Source organism: Lissotriton helveticus, chromosome 10 (assembly GCF_964261635.1).
Source record: "Lissotriton helveticus chromosome 10, aLisHel1.1, whole genome shotgun sequence".
NCBI classification, from domain to species: domain Eukaryota; kingdom Metazoa; phylum Chordata; class Amphibia; order Caudata; family Salamandridae; genus Lissotriton; species Lissotriton helveticus.
In genome coordinates this window covers 1,178,216,285-1,178,234,492 of record NC_136071.1, presented here as the reverse complement: position 1 = coordinate 1,178,234,492, position 18,208 = coordinate 1,178,216,285, and the positions used below count along the sequence as shown (strand labels likewise).

General features: G+C 45.7%; 1 protein-coding gene across 3 annotated transcripts in view; it reads left to right on the top strand.

Annotated features, from left to right (window-relative positions):
• The window catches only part of OXNAD1 (oxidoreductase NAD binding domain containing 1), a 154,157-nt gene that overhangs the window by 13,436 nt on the left and 122,513 nt on the right, over positions 1 to 18,208 (top strand). The window contains exon 1 of one of the 3 annotated variants that reach the window (XM_078664468.1): positions 8,871 to 8,891. The exons of the other annotated variants lie outside the window; for them this stretch is intronic. The gene's annotated coding sequence lies outside the window, so the exon portion shown is untranslated. Of the gene's footprint in view, positions 1 to 8,870; positions 8,892 to 18,208 lie in introns of those variants that run through there. 3 annotated transcript variants of the gene reach the window in all.

The following is an 18,208-nucleotide window of genomic DNA, read 5'->3' as shown; positions in this document are numbered from 1 at the left end:
AAGTGTAGGTACTCTCCCATTAAATAAATTGCAGCAGTGCTGAGAAGTGAAAGGTCCTCTCTCATTAAATGTATTACAGCAGAGAAGTGCCGGTACTCTCCCATTCAATGTATTGCAGCAGGGTTGTGAAGTGTAGGTACTCTCCAATTAAATGTATTGCAGCAGTGCTGAGAAGTGCAGGCACTCTCCCATTAAATGTATTGCAGCAGTGCTGAGAAGTGCCGGTACTCTCCCATTAAATGTATTGCAGCAGATCAGAGAAGTGGAGGCACTCGACACATTAAGTGTTTTGCAGCAGAGTAGTGCAGGTACTCTCCATTTCAAAATAAAGAAGTGCAGGTACTCGGCACCGGACAGTGCCTGCCCATTTAAATCACTACATCTTCCCATGCTTAAAAATAACCTGAACTTGTTTAGGGTTAGTTGGTTCTCATATAGAGCTATCTATATCAGCATACTGGAGATGTGGCAAATAGTTGACCCGCAGTGTGCAGTACCCCCGTGTATGAGCGCCGAGAAGAACATATTGATGCGCTTGAGTAGGCTCTTTCCTGGCACTTGTCAGGGGTCCAGACTCGCTGTGAGGCAGAACCAGCCAGAAGAGGTCACGGACCAATTGTTCCATCCATCTGCTCTTTAAAGAGAAGTATTGACCCGAAGCTTGCGGCTGTCTCGCTCATTTTAAGTGCCCTTTCCCCGAAACGATGCCCTTGACGACCTGGCGCAGTGTTTAAGAATTAATAAGTCCCATCATATAATATTAAAGGAGTCTGTCTTCGCTGTGGCCTTGGGAATGTACTTCTGGGACCCCTCAAATGTGTTATATAAACTGGCTTGGACCGACATTAGAGTTTGGCAGGTTCTCTCCTGGCACATGATGACAGGACAGGTACCAACCTGGCATTGCCTGCCTGGGCCAGAAACTGGCATGCTCCGCAGAACTTGTACATTTTTAATCTTTAGTGTACTTCGAGTCAGTTCTTGGGGCCTCCTGCTTACAGGGAAGAAAGACCCCGAAGCCTGTTGTACGTTGTCCAATATGAACCCCATCCACTCTCCTCTAGATTTACTGTTTGTGAATAGTATTATATTGTGGTGTTTTGGTATTTACATAAAATTTTTCATACCCCAAGGAATTGCAGAAGTGTGTTTCAGAGTATCCCTAGTGTGTTGTTTATATAGTGCTTCATTTCGCTGCCAAGGTTATGAAGAATGGCGGTATGCATCAGGTTCCTGGGTGCCCTTCGTAGTGTGTGGATGAAAAGGGGGCTGTTGTGTCATCTACATAAGACTTTTGAGTGAGGTTTGAGGTATGTGGTTGAACCACGGTGCACGTAAGCGATGATTGTAGGAATAGACAGTCATACTTGCAGGTACTAGTCAACCTTATAGTGGATAGCGGCAAACTAGTTGGTGGCCATCAGTTGGTTATGTTAGGAAATTCCAAGTCCACTCCCTATTGGAGGTGCATTTAAAGCACAAAGGGAGTGCAATACGGAGCTCACCCAGGATTGAGAGAGGGCCCTCTTATTCAGTTGCAGTTAAACCACCAGTGGAGTCCTTTATGGAGTTCATCCAGTACCGACAGAGGGGCCGCCCATTAAGGTGCAGTTAAACTACAGAGGGAGTGCTTAATGGAATCCTTCCAAGATCGACAGAGGATCTGCTCAATAGGAGGCAAATTAAACAGCCAAAATATTGGTATTTGGAATCCACCCAGGATTGACAGAGAAGCCACCCTCTGAAGACGTTGTTAGGCCATGTAATGTAATGATGTCTTGTAAAGTGCATGAATCACCCCACATGGGGTATCTCCGCGCTGTAGACCGCTGGGGAACCGTCCTGGCTTTCCCTGTGAGATGGTCCCTACTGGGTATCTCCAAGGTGAAACCAGGCATCCCCGGCGTATGTAGGGGGCCGTTGTGGAGATGGAGCAAGCTAATGCCCAGAGTTGCCGAGTGTGATCCCTGGTTAGAGTAGGCACCGAGGCGAGAATTATCGAGTCCGCTGACCCTGGTCCACGACCCTGCCGCGTCGGGAATTGAGCCCTGGTCCCGGGCCGTCCTCTGCTTCCGGGTCTGCCGCCTCTAACCAGTGAGCCACACCACTCCACTCAAGGGAGTTCTCTATGGTATCCACACAAGATCGACAGATGTCACATCCATTGGATGTGTCGTGAGGCCACCATGAGTACGTCCCAGACATAACGTTTTTCAATATAGCTAAAGTCTTTAATTTTTTTTTTTTTACAGTTTTTTGTTCCTCTAACTTTAAGACAGTTCTGCACCTGCAAAATTCTACAGTAATGTTGCAGTTTTTTTGTCATGCAGGGTTTTCGTTTTTTCACTCATTTATTTTCATTTTACAAATGAAATCGTACAGTATACATATTTATCAAGAAGTATTACACATGGTTTTGGGGTAGACCAGAGGGAGTGGGCAAAGTTTAATCGCAATACCTCACTCACATGTTTTTGATTCAGAGTCTCCTGAGTCCCCTTCATATCTAGGTCCCAGCTGTTTACAAATAATCTGTAGGATCATGCCGGAGTATGCCAGAGCTCCTCCTTCGATCTGACTGGTAGCATTCAAGCCTTTCTCTTTTTTGAAGGGAGTCCATGCTAGATGAAATTTCGGTCGATTATCATGCACTAAAACTGTTTTCCCATTGAGCACAGTTGTCACAATGTAGCCCACCATATCTGTTTTAGCTCAGACTCATAGCTATAGTTAACCCCTTAGCAGAGGGGGTAATTCCCCCGCTGTGCTGGGGTGAGAGGGGACACGCGCAGTTCCCCGGTGCTCGTGACGAGCTGAGCTCGTCACGCAGCACGGTGCCGCTGAGCTCGTCATGGCCACACCCGTTTCTGTGTAACGCTCAGCACAGCGGGGGAATTAGCCCCTCGTGCGAGCGTTGCGGCCGTTATGACGAGCTCAGCTTGTCATGAGGCACGGTCGCCGTGTGCTCATGACGAGCTGATGAGCACGCATGTGGTTAATCTAGCAAAAAGTAACATGGTCGTGACTAAGCACTTTAGATAAGACATCAGTGGATACTCTCCTACGTGCCGTATCTAACCTAAGAGTAGTGTAAGCAGGTTAGCAAAATTGTCTTTCCTCTCAGATAAGCCCTTGGACGGTCAGTCAGTCATATAATATGGCATGCCTTCTGGCAGCATCCTCTCCAACAGACACCCACAGTGTTGCTAATGGCTCCCAGTCTTCCTTGATTAATATACGAACATATTATAACTTTCTTTGTATCTAGATCATAGTGAGGTTTCTGGTGCCTTCATCCAGATAATGGATCCGGTATCTTTAGAGATCATCTGGGCCTGATCTTATTCCCTTTTCACTCTTTGAAATTCCAGTCATTGATGCTATCCTAATTGCCTTGTTTGCCATTGGTTGGCCTCCCTCCTTCTAGTTACTCCCTTTTTGAAGAGGTCTTCTATTTGAATAGACGGAGACAGCTTTAAGTCATCACGTGACGTCAGATGGAATATTTCTCTATATGACTCTCTGTCTCAGACTTCTCAGTTTTCATAGTCTCCCAGCACCGAGGCTGTGTCTCTCAGTACCACAGCCTAAAAGTCGCACCCATCTTCACAGATTCAAAATTGGGGTAATAAGCTATTGGTGTCAGCGTCAGAGGAAGGCTCCTGGACCCAACCATCAGATTATTGTGTTCCTGTGATTAAGAAAGAGCCTAGTGACACTTATTTTTCTTTTTGTATGACTCGTAGTGGTGGTGGTGGGCATGTGTTAGCCAGAGGGCCTACTCTCGCGAGGTGTTGTAGCACTCCTGTTAATTTTCCTAGACTGGATGCCACTCTAATGTTGGGCGGATCTGCATAGTGTGTATATAATGTGCAATGTGGGGGAATTCTAAGCCTCAATTTTCTATTGAATTGTAAGGTGTCATCCTATTTATTTTTGTTTTCTTGTCATGCCACAAAAATTGTTTGAGCTTTTGTCTGATGCTTTTTAAGACTGGCATATGGATCCATAATAGGAGCAGTTAGACAACATAAAGCAGACCGGTTAACCAGCTCATTTTAAAACTGGTCATTCTTCCAAACCAGATTTTTCGCAACTTTCTTCATCCAAACAAACCTTTAATTAATGTTTTTAGTAAGCTTCAAAGTATGACTTGTACTCCTCTTTGGATCTTTTTGGTATAAGAATTTCCAGGTAGCGAAATGGTGAATTGCGCACTGAGTAAGAACTTCTCTTTGAACAATAGCGAGCATGCTTGTTCATTAACGCTGAGGCCCAACGCAACCAACTTATGTTGATCTAAACCCATATACCATCGAAAAATCTTCCAGTGTGGACAATAAATGAGACAGGGAGTTGTCAAGAGTCTGTTAGAAAATACTATCATTTGCAAAGGGTATTAGTTTGGGGCGACGTGTCTCTGTTTCAATTCCTTGTATATTGACATTATAATAATGTCCCAGAGTTCTAGGTTCAGGACTTTTGATGCTTCAGGCATGTTTTTTAAGAGTGGAATCGAACCTTCATTTCGAACAATAGTATAAAAGGAAAGCCCCATGGTTAGGTATGTTTGTCTTTTCTCACATAGGTGGTGGCTACTTTCATGAACTTTTGTTTCATCAAAGTTATTGCGTAGACATCTTGGAATAATATGATTTTATCATCTCTAAATTGGAAATCCTCTGACTTTCTGGAATCTGCCAGGATTTCCGCTGTCAATTTGAAAAAACATTATGTTTGTGAGTTTATCCGATGTGAGGTTTTGTTAATATGTGGAGGAGACCGTGTGTTCAGTCAAGATCTGTTGTTCTGTCTTCCAGAACCTTGAGTAGATAACGGAACAGGGATTGGATTAGCATATTATTGTGCTGAGAGCAGCAATTTCCATATATGTCAGTTTTGTCTCCGCTATGGAAATTAGATGATGTTGTACATGCAGTACTCTAGATGCAAGTTTGTCATGTTCATGCGTATGTACCGGCAAGCCTGGTTTGACTAGGTCTAGTCTGTAATCCACTTTTTAGGTCAAGCCTCCCAGATAGTGCTAGCTGTCTCTTTGCGAAAAAGCATATTGTGTGGGCTCACCAAGAACATACAGAGGCTTGCAGCCCACCCATTTCTTATATTTGTTTGGTTTTACTGTCACTCTTTTTGTTTACTTTATATTCGGTAGCTTACCGTGTTTCCGCCTGTCCATCTTGTTTGTCCCTCCCCATGAGCAAAGCCTCCTTACCATCGCTCTGATTTTGCTTCTTTCCTTCCGTTGCTCACTCATTAGTAATAGTTTTTTCTTTTTGCTCAAGTCCTCGTGCATTTGTTTTCCAGCTCTCTTACTCTCCCTGTGTGCACCCTCCCATGTGCCCCACCTGCGTTCTGTATGTCTCTGGTGTACTTATTCCCCCTCCGCTCTCGGTTTTGTTAACTGGTCTTGCCACAGATATCCCCTGGATCAACAAACAAACTCATTGGCCAATGCTGGACATCTCAAGTATGGCAGTGTGGGGGGAAAAAAACCCTCCACAACACCTTCGAGCAACACACAGAATAAAAGGATACATTACATTTTAGGTTTGGTTAGCTGTACTACAGCTCTAATTTATTCGCTTTTTATTTGATTGTTTTTCCGTCAATCTTGTATTTGTCACTTCCATGGAGCATTGCCTCTTTACAATATATTTGAGTGCATAGTTTTTATGCTTGCTTTCAGGGAACCATTTTTTAGGTCTTGCCTGAGACGACTCATTTGCTGTTGCTAGCGACATCTGTTTAAAAACAAAAAAACGTAGAAGTGGCTTGGAGCGTGCCCGTTTCTTACCCTTTGGTTGGCTTCCACTGTACTCTTATTTCCTTGCTTCTAAATGGCCTGGGCCTCCTGGTTTCACTTTCTCCTCCTGTGTTTGTTGGTCCATTTCCTTGGGCATTGCCCAAGTGCAGCTTCCTGTCTGCGGCCAGTGTCCTTCCACTTCCATTTCTGTAATTTGAACAAGACGCAGACGGGGCGCAACCTGACACAGATTTCAAACACTGGAAGGGTATGCACTTGATCGCTGGATCCACTGAGTAAAGCCTGGTGCTTAAACTACAACTCCCAATGGCCAGTTGTGGCATAAAGGATGACGAGTTGAGACTGAACTGCATTTCGCTGCATGGAGTTTGAAATCAGATGAGAGCACCAACAGCTCACGTGGTACTAGTTAAGTACTACTGTTTCAGTAGTATTTTGTAGCTATATAGCTGGAACCCAGCATGTACACCTGGACCTTGGAGATGAGGAGGAAGGAGGTGGTGCTGCCCCATGGTAATCCCCAGTTTAGTGTTCCTCACACAATGATTGTCCCCAAATAATCTGCATTCCTTGTCGCCAACCCAAATAATCGCTCCAAAAGAGCACCTCCTCCAAGTTCCCCCAAGTGATCTATCCTTACGAGTACCCCGTCACTTGTGCTCCCCTCAAAGATGACCAGCTTCCAAGGAGCAAAGCCAACAGGCATATTGGGAAGAAGCCTTTTACCTTTATAATGACCCAAGTCATGTAAAAAACAATGGAGGTAGGTAAGGAGTAAATCACAGTGTCCAGTCCGTTCCATTATTTGTCCCACATTCTTTGCAGGTGTTCTTCTGCCTTGCATAGGTTGATCAGCGCCACAGTAATGTGTCTTTGGAACCCACACAGAGGCGAAGATGGTGCACCCAAAGGAAAATAAGCCACCACAGTAGTGGACCTTTGTGGTCAACACCCCTGATTAGAGATCAAATATCACGGTAACATCCTATGACCTTTGGCAGTACTCCTGCCAGAATAACTGATTGTAGAAGAAACTAACTGACAGGGCAGTTGTCATGGTAACGTTTTTTCAGTAACACTTTCTTTCCTGTACCCTTTTTTCCCGCCTTCCTCTTCTCTGCTCCACCCCCACCTCCTGCAAACACAAACTATTGCATCAACGCACCCATGTATCAAAGATAAATACTCCACATCACACTTGTGCTTACGCCTCCTTCACAATAAACACAGCTATATTACACAAACACACACCTCACTCAGGAAAAGGCTATATAGCGTACACAAATTCCCAATCCATTAACATTTGCATCACAATGCAAACACAGATCACCAATGGTCATACACCACATCAACAAAGGCTCATATATTGGAGGCAGGCACACACACTACGCACACACATATTTCTGCACATACGTAACAGAAACGCACATTACTGAATACCCAACCACACTGACACAAGCGTACCATCACACATAAAGCGATATATACATGACCTTGTACAGCATGAAACCTCAACATGCCACACACACTAACGGAAAACACCTATACTTTGAAAACAAAACACATTGCTCATGCGCCACACTGTGCACTCACAATACTTTATAGAAACATTAGCAAAGCCAGTAGCTTTGCACTCACATTATAAAAGCAGGACCTAATGGCTTTGCCAATGTGTGTTTCTCCTTGGTTAAGCACTCTCCGAGAGTGCACGCGTTTGCAGATTTCTCACTCAAGTTCTTCGTTATCCCCTTTCTCGTGTTTCTCCTGTCGCTGCCCCTCAGTTGCTGTTCTTGTTTCCTCCCCCGCCACCAATTTTCTGCTGCCTTTATTGCTTCCCCACCTCGCTCTGTTGTTCGCGTGCTTTCCCATCCCTATCCACCCGCCATTGTCCTGTTTGCTTTCCCATCCCTGCCTGGTCGGATGTATGACGGTACAACGCGTACCTTTACAACGCAGGTTTAACAACGCAAGTCGTTACAACGACTTGCGTTGGGGGGCGCTGGATAGTGAATAGTTTAATTTACTATTCCAACTCCAGTCCCCGTGGATAGTAGGGAAGGTGTTGGATAGTAAATTAAACTATCTCCTATCCTAGAGCGCCCTCCAGCGAAAGTCGTTGTAACAACTTTCGTTCTAAATCCTGCGTTGTAACGGTACTGCGTTGTAACGGTTCCGTTGTAAAGGATGTTTCCCGCCCGTCACCTTCGGTTGTCTCTGTGCTTTTCCAACCCTGCCTGCATGCCCTCCCCTGTCCCTGTGCTTCCCCATCACCTGCTGTCCTTCTCTTCACCAACCCACATCCATTGTATTCTTCCGTGTTGCTTCATCCTCTGTGAGCACTCCATTTGCAACCCACCCCACTGGTTTTTTTTAAAGTGCATTTACGGTATATCAAACCTTTTTACTTACTAATCCTTCTAGGATTAGTAAATAGATATAAAAAATAATACCTTCCTCATTTTGTAGGCATGCAGATCGTGATAGCATGCGCCTACAAAATGACCCAACAGCCCCTTTATAGTACTTATTTTCACATTATTTTTATCCATGCTTCACAGCAGCCGTGCTACAGTACAGCATGGCTAAAAAATCATTGCCAAATCCAGTGGGTCTCATATGCGATATTTGCCAGTGTTTGTTCTTGAATGTGCTGAATGACTAATTACAGGTACTGCATGGAAGTATTCTGCCCATAAGCAGCTGCACTTAGTTTGTAACTCTTCGGGCTGGACTGTTCCTATTAAAGCAGGACCAGGGCTGCTTTGTATATTGTTGAGTCTAATCTGAGGAGGTGGAGTGGGCAAAAGAACGATGGATTGGAATGCTACCCTAGGCGGTAGCCAGTGGTTTGACTATTTGCAAGAATTCCCACATCTTTGTGTGTGTCTGATGTACCTCCACTCAATCACCTAGGTGAAATTTCTACCCTTTCACTGCTTTCTCTGTGTGCTGTTGTTTTCCAGGACATCCTGGCCGAAAAGTAACCAAAGGGAAAAGAGCTGAACTACAGCTTCCTGCAAGATTCCTTCTGATGTGTGAACAGGTGATCAGCTCGGAGGAGTCCCTGTTTCTTCCCTCCTAAAGACCCTGCAGTGCATTACTGCAGGTAACGTGTAATGACTTTTATCTCGGGGCAAAAAATCTTCAAACAGCCACTGCTCGCATCTCCAATTACAGCCTCAGTGCCTACATCCAAACTGCTTACTGGCCACATCAGCGCTACGTATCTTATCACAGGACTTCACCGCTCTTTACACAGACCTCTTCATCCCTTGATACCACTGCCAACCTCTCAGAATCTGAAGCTCCATGTGATCCTGGGCAGGGGGACAGATCACTATTGTGTGCTTATGTCATATAAACATTTGCATCCCCACGGCAAGTCTCCCTCAGTCATAAAGTAGCTGCTGCGAAGCAAAGAAGACATCATATTTGTAGAGTTGGCTTAGAGACCGCTTTAGTTTTCAGCCACCCTAATGCTTTAAAGCATGCATTAAAGTATACATGAGTTTTCATATAGGGGCTTTCGTTCAGCCTTCTTTATCCATTGCTCTAAATGGCACTGACTTTCACAATGTTGTTCCGCTCTCCAGCAGGATGTAATGGACCTATTCGCTTCACCAATTGGCTCACTTCGCTGTGCGTGGCGGCCTTTTGCTTGTGCACATATACACATCCACCTAAAAAAATGAGCTGCATACCTCCATTATGAATTATGACTCTTGCTGGACATACATCATTATGCATGTTTACTCCAGTAGAATGACACTGTCCACGTCATCACTGTCTCCTTTCTCGATGCTGCACAGCATCGGCCGAAAGCATTTTGTTTTGCACAATGCTGTACACCATTGTTAAACAGCACTTGAGGTGGGCCTGGATGAGGGGGTGCACAAATGACTTACAGCAGACCTTCATGGTCCTGTGGGATACTGGCAAAACCAAACACTTGAATCCTTTTTACTATCATGCTCACGTTTACCTTGTTGTGACTTCATAAGAGCACTCTACAAAGCGCTTAACATCGCACCAATTTTTTTGCCAACCATACAGTGAAGACAAACAACCAACAATGGACAAACCTACAAGTTTTCAATAAGGTACAATGTCTCCCATCCTTTAGGTTGGCCATGGTTTATCTCAGGGCATTCCAGGTCTTTCAATTCTGGCAACAGGCATCCTCCATGCTTCCACGCTTCATACCCTGAGGATTCACACGGCCTCTCATCCCTGGTGTCCACAGCATCCCTTGTCCTTTCTACACCCATAGTCTTGTCACTGTCCCACTGCATGCTGTCTTCATCCAGTTCTCCCTGATGGCTGTTTATCCTCACCACAGTTGTCGTTTTAAACAATAACATGTTTCAGGTGACGCTCTCAACGCCTCCCTTGACAGAGACCGTTGTTCCTCTTGTGTTAGTAACTACTCACGGAGTCCGTTCATAGGTTAATTGAAATTAGCTACCAGGGTCTCTCTCCCTGACCAACATATAGTCTCCATTGTGAATATCAGGTTATCATTGCTGTTCTGCTGCCTCTGCTGGCCACATTCATGGTTGATCTCTGACGGAAACCACCCGGGAACCCCTGGGGACTCTCTTGAATAGTACACTGGCTGGAGAGTGAAGGGCCCGGTTGACATTGTCTCCTTTTTTCCAGGGCTATGTGCAGCGATTTAGCATGAAGGGCTTGACCTTTTTATTTGCCTAGGGCCAGTGAGGTGTTGTATGTGCAGTTCCTGCATATCGTCCTTGATGTCCGTTAAAGGGTGGTCCTTTGTCTCTTTCGAGAGGGAAGGGGAGTTCAGATGCTGCAAAGATTTTTCTCTAACGCCAACAGCTCCGAATTGCAAGATATTTGGAGCACACATCCATGAGGACTAAGAGTTGTTGACCATCTCTGGTAAGCTGCATAGGTCTGCATTCTCCCTCACCTAGGGCTCTGTGCATGCCCCATCCCTGGTGGTGGATGCTGGAGAATTGTGTGTGTGTTGACGAAGGAGTCTGGTTGTGATCATTGGTCCTGTGAGCTTGTCCATCTGAGGGAGCCATACTTTTTTCTGCAAGTGGACTTTCATCTTGGCGATTCCTTGGTGAGCTAGCATGATAGTGCGGCTCTGTAGATCCTTGGGAATTACAGTATTAACCCCTCTCAAAAGGGTCACCTTTCCTGTCCCAATCAGTTCATTCCTGATTTTCCATAGTTCCATCTGTTTTCTTGTTGTGCAGTCTTCGCCAACTGCTGCACAAATCTGCACTTATAGTGCAGTCTATTTTCTTCCAGGGAAAGAGCTCTCAGGCTGGCTCTCTGTGAGATGAGCAGTTGGAAGCCATCTGTGCACTCTGTCTTCTGGTGTTAAGCAATGCTGTTTGATTGGTGTTGCAAGAAGAAGTCTTCAGTGTTGCCTGTTCCTGGCCCGTATTTGATCTTAGAGTTGCACTGTTGAAGAGCCCACCTCTCATTCTGAGCAGGGGAAACTCTGACGTTCCTTTGCACAGTGCGACTACTGGCTTTTGGCCCATCTGGCGGTGTAAGTGGAAATGTTGCATGCCTCCTGGATTACCAGAACCTTATGCTCAATTTGAGAGTATCACGTCTGTGTCCATGAGCACTCTGTTGAATGCCTCATGGTTTAAGTGTTCCTTCTTGGAAGAGGACTCCTCCCCGCCCAACAAAGAGGGCACCCACATTCAGGCTGTCTAGGGTGTCGAAGTAGTGCATTGTGTCGTCTTTCATAATGGCATAGTTTGATGTTGAGTGGTGGTTTGTATTCATATTGCAAGGACTATGTTGTCGCCGATTAAGTGAGGTCTCGTAGTGGTAGGAATCTGGTGGCCAATATTGCAGTGAAACCGCCTTAATAGTTTAATTCCTAGGACATTCCTGATGTTTGAGGCGGTTCTGGGTGCTGGTGCCTTTTTGATGTCCTCAGCCTTTTTTTGGGTCGATGCTGAGCACCCTGACCGAGAATATGTAGCAGATTTGTTTTCTGATCTTCACACTATTCTTTGAGTAGAGTCAGACCCGGTTCGCTGAGGCGCTGAAATGGGACATAGAGACTTCAATTATGCTCTGCCAATGTTGGTGCATAGTTGAGCATGTCATTGCTCTGTTTTATGTTGCCCACTAGTGCGTGTAAAGTCTCTCGTACTGCAGACTGCAAACCTTGTGTCGCTTGGGAATCCCCTGAAGCTCAGTCTCCTGTGCTGTCTCAACCCGATGGATCTTGAGAACGCCGTAGTGTACTTCATGTCTTTATCCAGGCGTAGCTGGTGGCACCCAGTGTTTAAGTACCGCTTGGAGAACCATTTGTCTTCATTTAGATCTCCCAGTATTTGACTGAGGGTTATGATCTCTTAATATCGCAGTGTTGAGTAATCGCATGTCGATACAGATTTTAATGTTTTTGGATAAGTTATGCTTTGAGGTTACCTCCCTGGGTTACCCCACAACGTGGGACTAGACACTTTCTTGATCACCCCCATAAGTTTGAGGCACTGCATCTTGACTTTCTACTTTGAGGGAAATAGGACTCTTCTGTGTCAGTGTGATGGGCTTGCTGGTGTCATCAATGTGAAGTTTTGCCTTCAAACACCCTTAGTCCCTTGAAGAGGTTTTGGAACTCACTGAGAATTGCATTGACTTCGCTTGTATTGACACAACACGCAAATGAGATCAAGCCAGTGTTATATTTCCTACGAATTTAGTAGGACTGTGTATCTGGTAACATAGACTTCAAAATAATGGAACTCGGTTCACGAGTATTTGTCAGAGAATGTTGGCCTAGTTCCTATTTGGCTCACATTGTTCCTTCTGGACCCCTAACCTTACCAGGGTGACAGATGGTGTCTGTAACTTCGAACATTACCACTCTATAATTCCCCAAGGAATGGGGGAAACAGATTAACCCTTTCGTTGTTTTACTTTTGTATGGCCAGTGTAACGCAAGAAAGATACAAATTGAAGTTTTAAAACCTTTATTAGAGCAGTCGCATTCTTGCATAGAAAGAGTGTGCTGCAATTATTGCTGCAATTATTAGGAAGAAGAAACAAAGCATTGTAATCAACATTACAGAATGGTAAAAAATATGAATAGTTAACTAATGATAGTGCTCCTATGATTATAGTATGTATATACTCGTACTTAGTATTACCTACATTATTGAGAGCATACTGGGAGTACCCTTCTGCCAGAGCCCTTAGGATAGCCTAACCCCCATACTTGAGTAGGTTGAATCCAGAAGCCAATCTGTGTGGAACAGGCTCTAGTTCGTGGCAGGATATGGGTCCGAGTCAGCAGGGCTGCATCTCAATCACAGTGCGTTCCATCCAGGAAAGGCTCAGCAGAAGTGCTCCTCTACCCATTGCGGAGTAGAACCAGTGTATATCATCGAAGCACTGTTCCAATCGCTCTGTGCCAGGGGTGCAGTGCTGATGCTATGGTTAGTCTAAAGCTGAAGAGCTGTCTCCAGCCAGAGAAGGGCATCTCGTTCCATGCGCTTCTAGCCTTGAACAGCGTCTATAAATAAACATGGTAATGGTGCTTGCTAAGAAACGAACAGCGTGTATAATGATTTCCCAGTACATTATCGTGAAAGCATGTCACAAACGAAAACAAAACCATGTCAAGCTAAAAATGTGGCGCAAAAATGGAGATTGAAATGGAAAGGGCTGGGGGTAAGACACTGAGGGCCTCCCCTCAACTCTGCCTACTAAACGTCTGGAACGCCACCGACCTTACACAGACAGAGAAAACTTGGGCCTCGCTGGGATGGGCAATCACGAAACGCAATATTGCACAGAAATGGGGGGTGGGTGAAATCCCTATTGTCCACGACTGGGCAGTGGACATGGACATAGCCATGATAGTAGAAAAAGACGTCTTCAAATACAGGGGATGCCCCAAAAAATGGGACCGCAAGTGGGGTGGGTGGAACAAATACAGGGGGGACATATGTCTGTCTCCAACAATTGAATTACAGCGTGAAGGACTGCAAGTTGTTGACGTGTCCGTGTTGAATGCTGACCAATTCACAATGTCTATATGCATATCATGACTTTAATGCACTGCTGTACCACTGTTTTATGTTTTCCCTCTGAACAATAAAAAGTAAAAAAAAAAAAAAAAGAATGAAGACTGGACACCGGTCCGGTCGTGCCTCACAACACCAGAGTCTCTGTGGTGGTGCAGCTGATGAGGTTGCTGGTATCTTTGTTACCACGAAGAACCTCCCTGTCATGAATCGAGCATTGTCATACAGGGGTGGTGAAAACGCTTATGACAGGTAGCGGTCCTGGCTTCTGTATGTGAAGATGTATTTATTTATTTTTATTTTGAAAGTTTTATATAGCGCCAACAAGATCTTTGCAGATAACAGAGCGCTTTACATAGGCAGGAGGTAGGAGGTAGGGTGGGTACACGAGGGAGCATAGTTAGGAAGGTGGGTCAACAATGCAAGTAGTACAAATAAGAGGGAGCATGAACAATCGGGTAGGGTCGATAATACAAATAAAACACATGTGCAAAGGAGCATGAACAATTGGGTAGGGTCGATAATACAAGTAAAACACATTGCAAAGGGATCAAACAAGTAGTACAGATCGACGCAGAGTCTTAAAGATCAAAAGTAGTAGTTCAAGTGTATTTAGCCATGAGGATAGCTTTAACTTCTTTCTTAAAAAGAAAAGTGGAGGGGATGAGCCTGGTTTCAGGAGGGAGTGAGTTCCAGATCCTAGGCGCCATTCCTGAGAAGGAGCGTTTGTAGGTTCTTTCCTTCCGGAATCTTCGAGGCTTCAGCAGAAGATTGTTTGCACTTCTGGTGGTTCTGGAGCCGCTGGAGATTTTCAGCTTCTGAGTGAGGTAGCCGGGTGAGTTCAGGTGTATAGCCTTGTGCGTCATGCAGGCAATTTTCAGATGTATTCTGGCTTCAAAAGGCAGCCAGTTCAGGGATTTGAAGTCAGGGGAAATATGTGAGTGCTTTTTAGATCCAGTGATGAGCCTCGCTGCCGCGTTTAGTGAGGCTCTTAGCGGTGCAGTTGTAGTTAGGGGGAGGCCGCAGAGGGCGATGCTGCCGTAGTCTATGCGAGGGATGATTAGTGCTTGTACTGCATTTCGGAAGTCTTTGGCTGGGAGGAAGGGTTTAAGTTTCCTCAAGGTATTTATTTGGAAGTTCGCTCCTTTAGTTGCCTTGCTGATATGCTGCTGCATGTTGAGATTGGCGTCAAGTGTTATGCCTAAAGATTTTGCTGAATCCACGATGGTCGGTTGGACATTGAGTGCAGTTAGGTATTTAAGCCAGGTTTGAGTGGTAGAAATTTTCGCGGGAGGTGAGATCAGAAGGAACTCAGTTTTCATAGCATTGAGCTTGAGGTGGTTATCGGCCAGCCAGGATTGGGTGTTTCTGATCGTTGAGTTCAGACGGATAATGTCTTTGGGGGATTGTAGTTTGAGATATAGTTGAGTGTCATTGGCGTACATGTGAAAGTGTACATTGGATGCTTGTAGCAGGGTGGTGAGAGGTTCCATAACTAAGTTGAACAAAGTAGGGGATAGGCAGGATCCTTGAGGGACCCCTAACGATACAGGTACTGGAGAGGACATCAAGTTGTTGCTCTTGAATTTCTGAGACCTGTTGTGTAGAAAAGAGGTGAACCACTGAAGAACAGTCCCAGAAAGACCCATTCTTGTGCTTAAGAGCTCGAGTAAGTTCTCATGTTTCACAGTATCGAATGCTGAAGAGAGATCAAGAAGGATGAGGAGGCAGGTATCATTTTGATCTAAGGTTTGTAGGGCGTCGTCAATTATGTGAGTCATAGCAGTTTCGGTACTGTGCCCTGCTCGGAAGCCTGATTGATGAGCGTTGAGGAGATCAAACTGCTCTATGTGCTTTGTCAATTGTAGTTGAACGCATTTTTCCAACAGTTTGGCGAGAGTGGGAATGTTGGTAATAGGACAGTAGTTGTTTAGATCAGTGGGGTCGGCTGTTGGTTTCTTTAGTAAAGGTGTAACTTGTCCAACTTTGAAGGAGTCAGGGATTGTTCCTTGTTGAAGTGAGCAATTAATAATTTTAGTCCAGAGTGGGAGGAGCAGAGGGGTGAAGTCTTTTACAACGTTAGCCGGAAGAGGGTCATTGAGGTGATTGGATGGTTTCAGGGTGCTGAGTAGTCTGTCAATTTCTTCTTCAGAGTAAGTGTCAAAGGATGACCATGTCGCATTGTTTTTTGGTTCATTCGGTGTAACGCAGTGGGGTTTGGGGTATAGGCTTGCGTCAATGAGGAGATCACTCCTTATGTTGTCAGTTTTTTGGTTAAAGAAAGCAGAGAACTCTTCACAGGAAGGTGCATTGCCCATGGTGCCGACTGCTTGGGGTTGTTCCTTGGATTGTGATCGGATTAGCTCGAACTGTTTTTTTGGCCGTTTTTTTTGCTTGGTCGAGCTGGAGTCTGAAGAAATCTGACTTTGAGCGTTTTATTTTCCTGAAGTACGCGTTTCTCTTTTTCTTCAGAGTTTTTAGGTGCAGAGCTGAGGGACCAGCTCTCCAGGTGCGCTCTGCCATTCGCATGGCCCTTCTGTCTTCATTGAGACTCCTGTCGTACCAAGGGTTGGAGATCTTGGTGGAGACTCTTTTCAGTTGCATCGGTGCAGCCTCGTTGATTATTGAGGTCATAGAGTTGAGATAGTGGTCAGTTAAGCACTGAACGTCAGTAACGCCGGTAGGGGGAAGTAGGAGATTGCAGCTGTCAGGGGGTAGAGAGTTTGGATCGAGTTTCTTCAAGTCTCTTTTCCAGACTTTGGGCTTGGAGGTTTGGACCGGGATACGTTTAAATTTTTCCTTGATGAAGAATGTGACAATATGGTGATCAGACCAGTCACATGGTTGGATTGAATCAAGTTGAGTAGTGCCTTCTTTGGAGATGATAAGGTCGAGGATAGAGCCTTTGTCATGGGTCGGGCTGTTGCAAATTTGGGTGAGGTCAGAGGCATTAAGGTAATTTTTGAGGCTATTGACCACTGCGTCACTACAATCATTCCAGTGAAGATTGTAATCGCCCAGGTAAATTTGTGTGTTTTGCCGTCCTGAGTTGATTGAGATTGTGTCCATGAGTTGTTGGGAGAAGGTGATGTTGTCCCCAGGTGGGTGGTAGATGATGTGTAGAGAACATACAGGTTTGTTTTCACTGATGACATCAAGGCAGATGTATTCACAGGAGGTAAGAGAAGGGGCGGTGACTTTATTAATTGAAAGGTTGCTCTTGTAAATGCATGCGATTCCACCGCCTACCTTCTTGGAACTGTCAAGTCTAATGATGCAGTAATTGGGGGGGACTAGGATATCCATGATAGGAGTAGAAGATTCAGTTAACCATGTTTCAGTTAGGATGGCGAGGTCAAGGTTCAAAGAAATGATGAGATCAGCGACCTCCGAGGCGTGTCTTTGGGCTGATCTGCAGTTGAGGAGTGCGCATTTGAGTCTGGGGGTGCAGAGGGAGGAGGAGGGATCTAAAGTGAGGGGGATTTTTGTGAGGTTGTTGGGGACAGAGCCTCTGTAGTTATTCGTGGGGTGTCTGAGAGGGTTAGAGAGAATCGTAGGAATAGGCAGGTGTGTGGTGGCTAAGAGGTTTCGTCGAACCGGGACATAAGTGCGGAGAAGGGCGTGTATGTCAGGGTCCGAGAGAGTCTTGATAGTGCGCCAAGGGCGGCTGGAGGTATTGCGAGAGGGGATAGAGGTCCAGTGTAGGGGGTGAGTAGGATGTGAGGGGGATATGTTGTTAGGTTGAGAAGTGGAGGTGGGGGGGGTGTCTGGGGTGTGTGAGAAGTAACTCTTTGAGGGTGTGGAGTTCTTCTCTCACTTGGAGGAGGGTTGACATGATCATGTCCAGCGTGGGGTTGGGTACAGAGTTGGGGGTGGGCATAGATGGAGAGCAAGTGTCTTGGTTAGTGGAGTAGGGGGGGGGAGGGGGTGGGGGGTTAGTGAGGTGGGTGGAGTTGGGGTTGGAGGTGTTAGTGAGTGTGTTGGTGTTCGGGTAGGTAGGGAGGTTGGGGGGGAGGGAGTGGAAGGGTTAGAGATGGTATTGTTGTTATTGGACGGGGAGTCAGTGATAGGGGGGGGGGTGAGCCAATTGCGGGACGTGTGGAGGCTGGGCGTTGCGGGGATGACGGTGTGGTAGAAGGGAGTGAGAGTGGGGGGGAGAGGTTGCGGGAGGAAAGGGGACCAGGAGTGGCGGGAGTGCACAGAGTGGAGGGGGAGAGGTTAAGGGAGAGATGAGGGCCAGAAGTGGAGGGAGTGCAAAGAGAGGGGGGGGAAGAGGTTGAGGGAGGGATGAGGGCTAGGAGTGGAGGGAGTGCAAAGAGAGGAAGGTTGGTAGGTTTTGGTCTTTTGGAGCAAGGGCGATGGCTGGAGTTTGTTTAACTGTATCTTGTCC